At 45.6% G+C, this 13,062-nt stretch overlaps 1 protein-coding gene across 1 annotated transcript in view; it reads right to left on the bottom strand.

Moving 5' to 3' along the window:
- The window catches only part of CSGALNACT1 (chondroitin sulfate N-acetylgalactosaminyltransferase 1), a 56,089-nt gene extending 49,404 nt beyond the window's left edge, over nt 1-6,685 (bottom strand). Inside the window, exon 1 of the mRNA XM_040971306.1 lies at nt 6,524-6,685. The gene's annotated coding sequence lies outside the window, so the exon portion shown is untranslated. The remainder of the gene's footprint in view (nt 1-6,523) is intronic.
- Between the last annotated feature and the right edge of the window lie 6,377 nt (nt 6,686-13,062).

Raw genomic sequence — 13,062 nt, 5'->3', positions numbered from 1 at the left:
CAGTTTACCTCATCTGAGAAGATCTGTGGTGAGAGAGGCTTAGAGGACTTCCTGAGAGGAAACAACACCCTAAATCGCAACGAATAGAAAAAAGCATCTAGGAGATGAACGGCTTCACAAACTCAAACTAGGATGCAAGAGGCCAAGAACGCTGTGCTGAAAGCCTACTCAGCGCCTGCTGGTCTTGCAGCACAGCCAAACTCTTGCCCGAATATGTGACTGAAGTCAGAGCTCTAACTCCCTGTGGATGGTCCAGCCCTGAGCACCACCTTGAAATGCATATAGATGTGCATCCTGTGCAGTTGCATTTACAACAAAAGAATATCAAAATAGTAAAGCCTAAAAAGTGAAACTGAAGGGATCTTGAGTGAGAAAATACAGTCACCTAAATGATATTATTCAGTTTAGCCACCGTCCAGTAGCTAACAGAACGGCCCCCTCCAAAAAAAAAAAAAAAAGTGAAAAGAGATAGTGGCTTAAAAAAAACTGATAGAACAATAGAGAATGAATGGGTAATAAAAAGAACACGAGTGAACGCCACACAGAGAAATGCCCACAGAGTGAAAGAGGATCCTGCAGGTTTCCAAAGAGAAAGCAGCAAGCAGACACAGGGTGCACACTTACCATCAACAACGCTGGATGCCAAAGCAGCGAGGGCAGTGACTTCGAGGTTCCAAGGGAAAAGCACATAGACGGATTTATCAAGTCAATGCTACCAAGGTAACTAGCACTGGGCAGGCAGCGCACGCCACAGAAGCTGTGAGAGGGAAGTTCAACAAGGGCCAAAATGCTCACCCTGGAAACCAGAACGGAGTGATGCCACCTCTGGGTAATGAATAGTACGAGCTATAAAATACAACTGCATGACTTAAGTGGCTGAAATGGAGGAACTAAAAATTGCATCAGTATGTTGGGCAAACGAGGAAGGCGAGATGGCAGAGTACGGCAGGAAATCAGCAGACGGTGCTCAGAGCTGATAAACCAGGAAATCAGAGCACAAACACAGGCCTCTGAGACAGGATGGTGACTAACAGAAAAAGCAGTTATACAGGAATTCAACGTGTTCCCTTCGGCAGGAAGGATTGGGGGTAGGGCGGCACGAGACACAGGAGACACCGCTTGTCATCCTGCACCTCCTGACTTCGCTAGCTCAAGGTACTTTCTCAGAATGTTAGAAACAAACTAACAACCTGTTCAGCAAGAGGCAAACGGGTGGGACTGGTGGTTGACTTGTTGCTGTGCTGAGTGATCAGATGGGTGGGTGGTGAGGTCACAGGCCATGCGCACAGGGCAAGATCCGGGTGTGCAGAGCTGAGCAGAGATGACTCCATGAATGACACGGATGCACACCTCCAAAGCCTAAGGTGGGGGGGTGGGGCGGTGGTCCTGGGCTGGAGATGACAACTTGGGGCTGAGAACCAGGACAGAAAGGGACTGCCCAGGAAGAAATACAGTGGGATGAAAAGGAGACCCGGATGAGACCCTAAAAAAATTGCCAGTGTCTAAGACTGTTAGAGAAGCTCCAGGGTGCATGTTGAAGAAGGAAAACCACCACCCCCAAAAGCAGCCCCAGTGTTTCACAACTGCAAGCCGCCCAGGGGACTCTCTGACCCAAGTGTTTGGAATCCATCCAACACGCTAAAGCACAATGCCCGACAAAGCTCACACTTGGAGGACAAGACCTCAACACTGGCCCATCTGGAAATACCTGCGACTATTCAACTTTATCTCAGCGCCACCAAGACCATTTAGGGCTCCTGACGACATGGTGGGGGCTGGAGAGAGTGCTCCTGACCGCGTAGGGAGGCTTGGAAAATTCAGAAAATGTGTATGATGAAAACAAAAATGCACGGGTTTGGAATTTTTTTTAGTATCGAAAATAAATGTTTTAATCGCGTGAAGTTGTTGAAGTCTCCTGGGACAGTGTCATACTGGACTGAGCAGGCACCTAGAGCCAGGCTGCAGCAGAACTAAGAAGTACCTCTGCCTCCACCCATATCTGTTGACAAAACCCAAACTTCCATCTTCCTCATAGGCACTGCCTAAGAACACGGGATGTGTGTTTAGTAGGATCAACCTGTTGAATACGCTACTAAAAAATGCAACTCGGTGGAAATACACTTGACTGCACGCATTTGTTCCCTTGGTAACAGTCGTGGGGATAGTCACAGGGGCAGAAGAAGTGAAAAAAAAAAATGAGTCTTCCTTTTGCCTTCAAGTTCCCATTCTACAAACAGCCACCTCGAATGCACAATTCCCTGGGAGTTTTTCTCTCAAAGATCACTTTGTGCCACAACACTGCAAGTGTTCAAGACACTTGCATGAACCCAGCGCTTCTCACTGAATAAAATCCTATTGGCAAGGTGCAACCCTTTTGTTCTACAGAGGGAGAGGATGAATGACAATCAGGACCCAGGAAATCCAATGGACTTGTCTTTGACATCAACGTAGAGTCAACATTCATTGACACCGCGCGCAGCAACAGCAAATCCTGACCAACAGCATGGTGCTGGGGTGGATTGAATGAATTGGCACAGTCAGAACTCAGCATTATGGGGACTGTTCTGTATGCAAGTTTCCCTCTGCTGGAAGCAGACACAGAGTAATAGATTCTCTTTTGCACTCTTCCTGGATAATTTCTTGAGTGCCAACACCAGAGCTATCACAGTCGTATTAATGCGTCATCTGTCTTGAAGCAAAATCTCAAGTCAAAAAGCTTTAGAGATTTTCAGGTCAATGCAGAGATGAAAGGGAAACATTCTGAAGTTTCCAGCTGCAAATGAAAATTGAACCAGCTGCGGGCAGTGACACCTGCAGGCAGGTGTGCTGTAAACAGACCACACCTGCACAGACAGATGAGTCATCTGCCTAGTCTCTTAACCTACACTGGAACACCCTTCGGAGAGGAGAAGCAAAATGAAATCCTGGAAAAGTAGTTTCACATGGGGGCAGTGAAGAGATAGGAGTTAACTGGAGTTAACTGTTGGGTGCCTGAAATTTCCCCCAAGACTTACACTTGATTCTCCTGCAAATCTTACTGCTCCCGACTTTAAGATACGCAAAAGGCTTTCATGGGAAATAGGTCAAAACGTTTATGCAACAAAACAAGCTTATCTTTTAATTCCATTTTTTCATCAACTCTCTGAAAGGGCCTCATGTTGTACATCATTTACATCATATTTTACTTAGAGTTCTACTTTAACTTAAAACACTTGTCTTGCACGCTACAGAGTGAAAACTATTTTTAGAAAACAGACTGCTTAATATGAATGACTCACTGCTTCAACTATTAATGCCACGGGTTATCCAAAATGAGAAAAATTCTTTCCACACTGACATTTAATTTAGAGATTGGAGTGGAATATCGAATCAGCTTGCAATCCAGTTATCTTAAAAAGCATGCTTCACCAACAGTTTTAGAAAGATAGTTTGGAGAAAACTTTTTCCATCAGACCGTTTATATAAAGGAATCATCATTGTTAGCAAAACTGAAAGCATTCTGAACATGACTTGAATTTTTCTAAAGGAAGATAATTTCCAAATATTTAACATTCCCTGGACTACACACATGAATAAATAATTCTATTTCAACGCTCAATGCTAACTTAATATTTTTAACTCCTCGGAGAGTTTCAGAATGAAATGAAATATTTCAAGGTCCAATTTTTAACAACAAAGATGACATGAGAGAGGAAAATCAGAAACTCATTTCTCATGAATGTAGACAAAAAAAGACACAAAAACCCTACCGAAAAGTCTAGCAACCAGAATCTGGTAGTCATCATACTGACCCGAGCGATTGTTTCAAATACTCAGTAGGTCCAAAACGTATAGAGAGGAGGGATTTCTCAAATAACAGTCTGAAACAGAAAAATCAGACGGTCATGGGAACAAATGCAGAAAACACATCTGGGGGAAGGAGAGCACTCAGGATTTGAAATCCTTAGGAAAGAAGGTCACTTTTCTCCATTCGATCACCCAGCAGAAGAAAAACACTACAGCAAGCATCATACAATGGTTAAGTACTGAGAAATTTCCCTTGGAAATCAGAAGCAAGAGAGGGGTGCCCGCCAACAGCAGACCCATTCAACCTGAGCCTGAAGGCTTGGGTCGGAGTAGTGGATAATCAGTGTCAATAATATAATGTAACAAATGCAATCCCAATCAAAATTCCAAAACCTTATTTAGGGGGATTGGGATTTATCTATCAATTGATGAACAAGAAAATGATGTACTAAGATTCATTAATACATAGTAACTCAACCAGTACAGAACGTTATCGGAATACACAGGAGCAGAGCTACACCTGTAAGAATGCAGAATGAGTCACAGAGTCAGGAAGGACAGTCTTCAAAAGGCAGGATCACGGCCAAATGCAAGGAAATTAATTCAGCTATTTTTAAAACATTATTTTATTTTGGTAATCTTTACATAATTGACTAGGGCACGAGGGGTCAAGGGCTACAAGAAAGTGGGTAATACCATTGTTTCCACATTAATATATTTTTTTTCCCTGAATTCAGCTCTTTCCATCATAGCACACAAACATTAATTTTGGATGGTCTCTGCACCTAGGTATTAAATGCTAAACACTAAATCAATGAAATTTAATACAGGAAATATCTTCATAACATTAAGATGGCCAAGGATTTCTTAAACAAGGCAGAAAAAAGCACCAACCTTGAATCAAAAAGGCAGACCCACACATGACTCCATCAAAGTTAACATGTTCCCTGCATCATGGGAGTTAATACAAGCAAGTCACAGTGGGAGATGTACTCACACAGGATCCAGGATGCACAGGAGCGTGGCAAACAATGCAAGTAAGAAGAACACGCAACAGCCTGTGGGAGCCCTTCACCCAGCAGGAATTCACGGCCATGGGCACAAGGAATTAGGGTCAGCTGCACATCACCCATCATACGTTGGTCTTCTCGTGTTGGAAACGGTGACCTCTGCCAGTCAATCGGCAAAACACTGACAACAACAAAAGTTTTAAAATATGCTCCTTTACGTTTTCTTGGTGGATTTGGCACAGCTAGGAGCTCATTACCCGGGAGATCCTGATCCAAATCAGAGTGCCTGGCTCTAGCCCTAGCTCCCTGGCTTCCAGTTCAGCTTCCTGCTAACACACACCCTGGGCAGCAGCATCAGACGACGGCTCAAGTGCTGGGGTGGGTAGGAAACCTGGATTGAGTTCCTGATTGGCCTGGCCTGGCCTGGCTGCTTCTGGCATTTTAGGGTATGAAGCAGTAGATGGAAGATGATTAGCATTCCACCCCACCCCACCCTCCCATGTTACCACAGAGGCACTTCCCTTAAAAGATCTTGCTATAAAAGTTGTCTTCCCAAATGACACAGGCAAAAACTTCCACTTTGCATTCACCATGGGATGATGTTAAGAGAGAAGAACCCTATTTTAGACTCGTCATTAATTCCGGGAGGAGAACCACAGTAATTTTCAGAATAGCTTAAGGAAGGAAGTGAGAAGCAATAGGACTCATGAGCCTCTCCTAGGTGGCCAGGTTAAGCGGTCACCTCTGATTCCAGCATCCATATGGGTAGTGGCTTGGGTCCCAACTATTCCACTTCCAATATAGCTCCCTGCTCATGGTATGAAAAAAAAAAAAAGAGCAGGAGATGAAAAAAGTGTTTGAGCCCCTGCTATCCACATGGGAGACCCCCATGGGAGACCCACATGGGAGACCCAATGGGACACCCCAATGAAGCTCCTAACCTCCAGCTTCAGCCTGACCCAGTGCTAGCCACCACGGCCACCTGGCCAGTGAAATAGTGGATGGAAGATTTCCGTCTCTCTCTCTCTCCCCCTTCCCTCCTTTGTAACTCTGCCTTTCAAACAAATATAAACATTAAAAAAAAAGAGAGAGAGAGAGAGAGAGAAAATACCTCCTGGAAAACTAATGTGATGATGACTAAAGCACAAATTATCAGTAAACAAAATCTCATTGGGATAGTGGGAGAATCCTTTTCTGGGTACATACTACTCAGACTGTGCTCAAACTGGGTAACAAGGTTTAGTTGTACACCACAGATTATTCCAGTTCTCCGATCTAATTCTATCTACTCAACTCTCAATAAAACTGTTACATTACCCTTTGGGCTAGATCATGCCACAAATCATCCTTTCCTAAGCAAAAAGAAGAAAATGGGGTGGCAAACGTTCAAGGTGGCATTTCACTGGGACTAACAAAGGTTTGCACACTTCCTGCTTTAGGATGCAATGCGTTATGATACTTCACACCGGCATCTTCCCCAAAGTCTGGAAGACACAAAGGACACTATTTTTCATTCTGTCACAGAGAGAAAATAAACACCCCCTAATGAGATCAGAGGATGCTTGGAAAAGCTTGAAGAAAAACCAAATTCAAAAGGCAAGTTTATTTTGCTGGAAACAAACATTTAAGCCTCTCAATGTTTTTTTTCATAACGCGCATTTCCATAAACTTTAAAAAGACCCTTTGTACGCACACCTTTCAAGGATTTTACACGAAAGTAAACTTACCTCCAGACAACTGCCTTGGACCTAAAAAAAAATTACATTTAAGAAGAAACGCAAGATGATCATACAAAGAATCCAGAATTGGAATTTTCCTTTCCAGTGCTGGTGGGAATTACACAAAAATGACAAACTCACAAAGGACAAAGGATGCCACAAACCAAAAACGACTTCTCTACCCCCCACTAGCAGATCATTCATCTTCTGGGTGTAGTATTGTGGGGTTTTCTTTCATTTCAAGACACACACACAGACACACACACTAACAGATAAGCAGACCTGGTTCCTCCTCTTCTCACCCAGCAAATAAGTCCCCGCCCATTTCTTGATTCGAAATATCCACCTACTGTCTGAGTAACCAACGTGTTGAGCAAACACAGCTCCTGGAACAGGATGAGACAAAATCCTCTTCCTCTCCCTTCTGCCTCCTGAAAAACCCATCAGTGGGGTGTGGCCTCTGCCTGCTCTGGATATGGAAACTCTGGCAGGTGCCAGGGCCTCTGTGTTCATGCTCTGGCTGGGGCGAATCACCGAACTCATCAGACACTTCACAGCCTTCAGTGCTTGACACCCCACCTGTGGCCACAGTCAGCCAGTGCCCACGGGTGCTGCTATGCAAAGAACAGGGAAGGGGAGTCACAAGGGTCTTTCCCAGACCACTCCCACCATAAACCAACCATCCATCTCCTCTGGCACTGGCAGATGTCTAAACCACTTTCTTCCAGGGCGAGCTGCTCTCCTGAAACCCAGGACACCCTCCATTCAGGAAGCCCCTCCAACAGGTACATGCATGCATCATAGTACCTGTGTTCCCTGGCCACAACTCCCACAGCTCCTGGGAACCTGGGATTCGTTTCTAACCTCCCTGCACCTGTGGTCCTTTAGGTATTCCAACCTCACCAGACAGACCTGAGAAGACAGGCTGCTTGTTCTCTCATGGGCAGGAACCTCCACAGACTCTGCCAAGGCACAAAATGTGCCATTTCTACGACCTGAAGCCACACCAATGCCGCGAGCAGCCTGTCTTTCTTGGCCTGAAGCTTAAGGAATCAAGCCTGTGCCCAGGGAACATGGGATTGTGCTCTGAGAGGGCCAGCGACCATCCTGCAAGGCTCAGGGTTCACAACCTCTTCTTTCACAACTCCGCTGCCCATAGTCTGGCGGATTCAGAGCCATGAACTGGTTTCCAAAACAGCTGTCTGCCAGCTAACACTTCCACTGGCAGCAGGCCTGTAGTGGACATGCAAATGGAAAATCCCAACACAGCCCTCCTCTGCAACCAGAAACGGCTGAGAAGGCTCTGCCCACAGAGGCATAAGATAGTGTTTCACTTTTCCAACAAGTGTTCCTATGAGCTGCTCTTGGTGTGTCCTCTTGGCCCCTGGAAGCAGCAGCCTCAAGCCTCCTCTGTTCCTAATTATTTTAATTTTTTTTGGCTATTCAACCAGTACAGTATGGCGCTGGTGTTGTGGAGCAGCAGGTAGGATATATTCTTTTTTAAAATTTATTGTTTATTTTTATTGGAAAGGCAGATTTACAGAGAGAAGGAGAGACAGAAAGATCTTCCATCTGCTGGCTCACTCCCCAAGTGGCTGTCAGAAGGCCACTTGCCATGCCAACAGCCCGTGTCAGAGTGCTGCTTCGGGTCCTGGCTGCTCCACTTCCAATCCTACTGCCTGCTAATGCTCCTGGGAAAACAGCAGAAGATGGCCCTCTAGGCCCTGCCACCCATGCGGAAGACCCAGATGGAGTTCCTGGTTCCCGACTTTGACCTGCCCACACCTGGCTATCTAGGGGAGTGACCCAACACTCTATCAGTTCCAGAAGGTCCCAGAGAGTCATTTATCTTTATTTCGGTCTCTCCTGTTGCTTTGTCTTCCAGATAAATGAAACTTTGTAAAACAAACAAAACAAAACAAAACAAAACAAAACTATTTTCAACAACACTTACGAATTATTTTTCATTTAAAAAGTGAACCTGGGGGCTGGTGTTGTATCTTAGTGGGTAAGTTACCTGCTGTATCCCCCTTGGGCGCCAGTTCATGGGTTGGGTGGGCTCCCCTTCCCATCCAAGTCCCTGCCAATGTGCCTGGGAAATCAAAAGAGAATAGCCCAAGTGCTTGAGCACCTGCACCCACATGGGAGACCCAGATGAAGTTCCCGATTCCTGGCTTCAGCCTGGCCCAGCGTTGGCTGGCTCAGCCATCTGGGAAATGAATCATTGGTCTCTATATTCTTTCAAATAAATAGAAAAATCCTTAAAAATAAGGCGGGGGGAAATGGGGAGGGCAACTGAATCTGAATGAAGCTAAGTTGCCACCTGTGCCTACCAGCTTACAGAGACAGGGAAATAAGTTAAATGGCACGACAGGGAGCAATCTGGTAAGATGTTGTTTTACTTTTTTTTTCTGTAGAACAAATGAACTGGCTTTTCCATCCAAACCCACATCAGGAAGGAAAAAAAGAAAATAAAGGATTAACAGCATAATCTAAAAGAAAAACTACAATCATCAAAGGCAAAATACAGACCTTCTCCCAGGCAGCCCCCAACTTCCAGGGATCCGCACATACAGACAGCCCACTGGGGACACTGTGCAGTCCCACGCGTGAGTCCTAGGTTGTCTGAGGGGATACAGGCCTTGCTTCTCATCAAGAGCCCCAGAACAACAGGATAACAACTATTGGCAGAGCCCTGACATTGTATTACAGACACGATGCAGAGATGGCTTAAGGTATACGGGACAGTCTGCTAACTTTCTTTACCCTCTCCCCGACCCCACCCCCTCAGGCAGCCTCTCTAGTCCTGAAAAATCACACTGGCATTCTGTCAGTTGGATCATGCGGACCACTTTCTTGTTGTTCTGGGTCTGTGTATGTGCTTCCACAAAGCTCTTTTCCTTCTTGCCTGGAAAATTCATTTTCAGTATACAGGCGGACCCTGGCCAATGCTTCCAAAAGCCTTCGCATCCAGCCTAAATATAAGTGCCTCTTTTACACTCTTTCATAATTCTTATGACTTTTCCTTTTTAAGTACTTAAAATAATATATAATCTGGGCCCGGTGCAATAGCCTAGCAGCTCTAAGTCCTCTCCTTGCACGTGCCGGGATCCCATATAGGCACCGATTCTAATCCTAATGGCCCCGCTTCCCATCCAGCTCCCTGCTTGAGGCCTGGGAAAGCAGTTGAGGATGGCCCAAGTCCTTGGGAACCTGCACCCGCGTGGGAGACCCGGAAGAAGCTCCTGGCTTTGGCTCAGCTCCAGCTCTGGCCATTGCAGCCACTTGGGGAGTGAATCTGCTGAGGGAAGATCTTCCTGTCTGCCTCCCGCCCTCACCAGCACACGAGTAGCCTACTGCCAGTTGCTAAGATCCCCAAGGGCCGGGGGGAAGCCCATTTAACTTTCTACAATGGCATCAGCTTCTGTACACTCGAGAATGAAATCATAAAAAGTTAGTGGAAGAACACAAACGATATCTATTAATGCTCTCTTTTCCTGAAATAAACCCGATTTACAAAGAGATCACATTAGGATATGTCAGATGTTCACAGAAGGTAGAATGAAAAGATAATTTTGGCGCACAAAAAATTTTTTTGAAATCCATGTCTGGCACCTTTGGAAGGATCTTGAAAACTGCATATTATGAAGAAACTGCATAGATTTCAACATTTTGCAACTGAAAAAATTTTTTTCTTTTAATTCCACTTTTTACAAGCTTTGTAATTTTTCCTTAATTTGAGAGGTGCACAAACATACAAACGTGCACGTGGGCGCAGGTGGGGAGGAGGGGAAGAAATATAGAGAGATCCCATCCGTTCATTCACTTCCCAGATGCCCTCAATGGCCAGGACTGGGCTCGACTTGAGCTGGGAGCCAGGGACACAATCTTGGTCTCCCCTGCTCTCACGTGAGCAGCAGGAAGTTAGCCACTGGACTTGCTACCACTACCTCTTACAGTCCCCATTAACAGGAAGCTGAGTGAGGAGCCAAAGGGAAGAATCAAACCCTGGCAACTGGGACATGGGCATGTTCCTTGGTGTCTTAACTGTTGCCTAAACATCCATCTCTTTAATGTGTTGAAGTATCTTCCGGTGTACCTGCTCCTGCTTTCCTGGATTTGAATTTTGTTTCCGACACTTTCTCATCGTCCCTTTCTCTACCCACGTCATGTCACTGTAACTATTATATTCAAGAAAATAAAGATGGAAATCTGGAAACTAAGTGAAAGAATCCGGTCAAAATGCATAAATGAATTACAAATTCAATATACGGCTCTAACAGACAGACACAGTCATAGATGGGTTTATTAAAGAGAGAGTGTATTGGTAGAAAATATTGAATTAAAGCAAGAGTGAAAAAAATGGAAAATATATAGAAGAGCTCTGGTCACATATGAGACATGGAGATAAGACCCAACATATATGCATAAGCACAATCTCCGAAGAAAGGAATAATAAGGAAGAGGCAATGGCTGCAGAGACAACCGCCTTGGACCTAAAAAGAAAAAGAAAAGAATCCAACACCTTTGCTGAAAGGCTGACTACTCCAACCATCCAAACCTACAATGCACACGATTAGCCACACAGTGTAGCAGAGGTTGAAGAGTTTCTGTTGCTTATTGACCCCAAAACCTTGACACTCTAGCTTCAAGATCCTGAAAAGCAACATGTCCTCTTGCTGTCATGCCAGAAAGCAAGCATCTGGCCTCGAGAGTGGTCCATGTGCTGAAGAGCCAGCCAATCAGACGGAACAATCCCCCACACGGGACACAACGATGGGGTTTAGAGACAGACATGACCCAACCGCAGCCAACAACAGTCAATCTGTGGCTACGCTGAGAAGATTGAGAGGCAGGCTCGCTCTTCAGCTGGATCTAAGCCTGAAGATGCCAGAAGCCCTTTCCACAACAGGTTCCTGAAACTGGAACCAGCAAGAGGAGTCAAGACAAGTGGAAGCTCTGGATCCAGGCTTTCTGGAAGCCAATTACCACCATCTATTTCTTTCTTTCTTTCTTTCCTTTTAAGGATTTATTTATTCTTTTCATTGAAGAGAGACAGAAAGCTCTTTTGTTCGCTGGTTTACTCCCCAAGTGGCTTCAATGGCTGGAACTGAGCCGACCTGAAGCCAGGAGCTTCTATCTGGGTGTCCCATGAGAGTGTAGGGTGCTGAGGCTGTGGGCCATCCTCTACTGCTTTCCCAGGCCACAAGCAAGAAGCTAGAAGGGAAGTGGAGTAGCTGAGACACAAACCGGTGCCCACATGAGATCCTGGGGCATGCAAGGCGAGGACTTTGGCCACTAGGCTACTTTGCCGGGCCCACCCCATCTATTTCTATAAGCCAGTATGTTCCCTTTGCACCTGCGCCACCGTGAGCTCAGTCAGGAATGTTCTCAGGTAATGTGCTCACTCTGCAGAACAGCATTATCAGAACAGGTCCCAGTGCGAGGTACCTCAAATCATTTCTCTGCTGGAGGTCATGGCCGAGGTGTCAGCCAACAGCCAGGTTATGCCAAGAGGGCAACCACGGACAAGGACGCATGCTTTGGAGGGAAAAAAATGTGAGTTGCATTGGATTCAAAACTGAGGCTTACCTATGGCCATCAGACAAGACCCCAGCATTAAAGGGAAAGTGAGGAAACTGACTGCATTCTCTGATTACAAAGATGCAATTCAAGAGCCACACTCGGTTTTGATTAAAATGATCATCAAGTACCATAAAGCCAGTGACTCGGATAATGGCTCTGGCTCGGGGTCGTGTTCATTTCCAGCCCTTCTTCTGGGCTTAACGAACCCCTGGCATCCCCAGCTACTTCCCACGATGCACAAAGCCTCCACCTGTGGGGGAAACAGCCAACAACGAGCTGAAGGCTGCATGGCAGAAACCGAGCAACAGGAAGGACAAGCCTAAGGCTTTGTCCTAAGGCTGTCAGCTCTTCCTCAGTGTGTGAATGGACTCAGGCTGCCGAGGCTTCCGTCCTGCAGCCTCCGTGCAGCCTGCAGCTTTGGGAGTGAGCTTGCTCAGCTGCGGTTAAGTGACACAGAAGCAGTTCCAGCCAAGCCCAAAAAACCTGCAAGATCAGTAGATCTGGTTAGCATCCTCCTTAGAAAGACTTCAACTCAAGACAGCCCCTGTGACAGTGACAAAGCAAGGAGTGAAGAAACCAGGTCTGCCACCTGCTAGCCTCCTGGCCTCGGAAAAATTGCTCTTTCTCTCTGCAGTTTTCTTCCTCTGCAGAGCCTGAAAGGAGAATGAACCACTTCGCAGAGCTCACGATGAGCAGCTGATCCTGGACCCCGAAGCTTAGAATCTTGTGCCTCCCAGGTAACACACTCTTCAGCATTAATAATAAATATGCTAATAAATACCACTCAGCCAGTGCTTCACGGCTGATTTTCACGGAAACATGTCAACCTGAAAAACTTTTTTTTTTTTTTCTTGCCAGAGTAAGGCTTAGCTTGGAATTTGAATGAAGAAAAAGCTTGGGTTAATGTTTAACTTTGGCTTAATATTTATTTTGCTAATGTTGGCTTTATATCACACGGTGTT

Source organism: Ochotona curzoniae, unplaced genomic scaffold (genome assembly GCF_017591425.1).
Source record: "Ochotona curzoniae isolate NIBS_2020 unplaced genomic scaffold, NIBS_Ocur_1.0 contig_21, whole genome shotgun sequence".
Classification (NCBI taxonomy): domain Eukaryota; kingdom Metazoa; phylum Chordata; class Mammalia; order Lagomorpha; family Ochotonidae; genus Ochotona; species Ochotona curzoniae.
The sequence above is the reverse complement of the archived record's forward strand: the minus strand, read 5'-3'. Positions and strand labels throughout refer to the sequence as shown.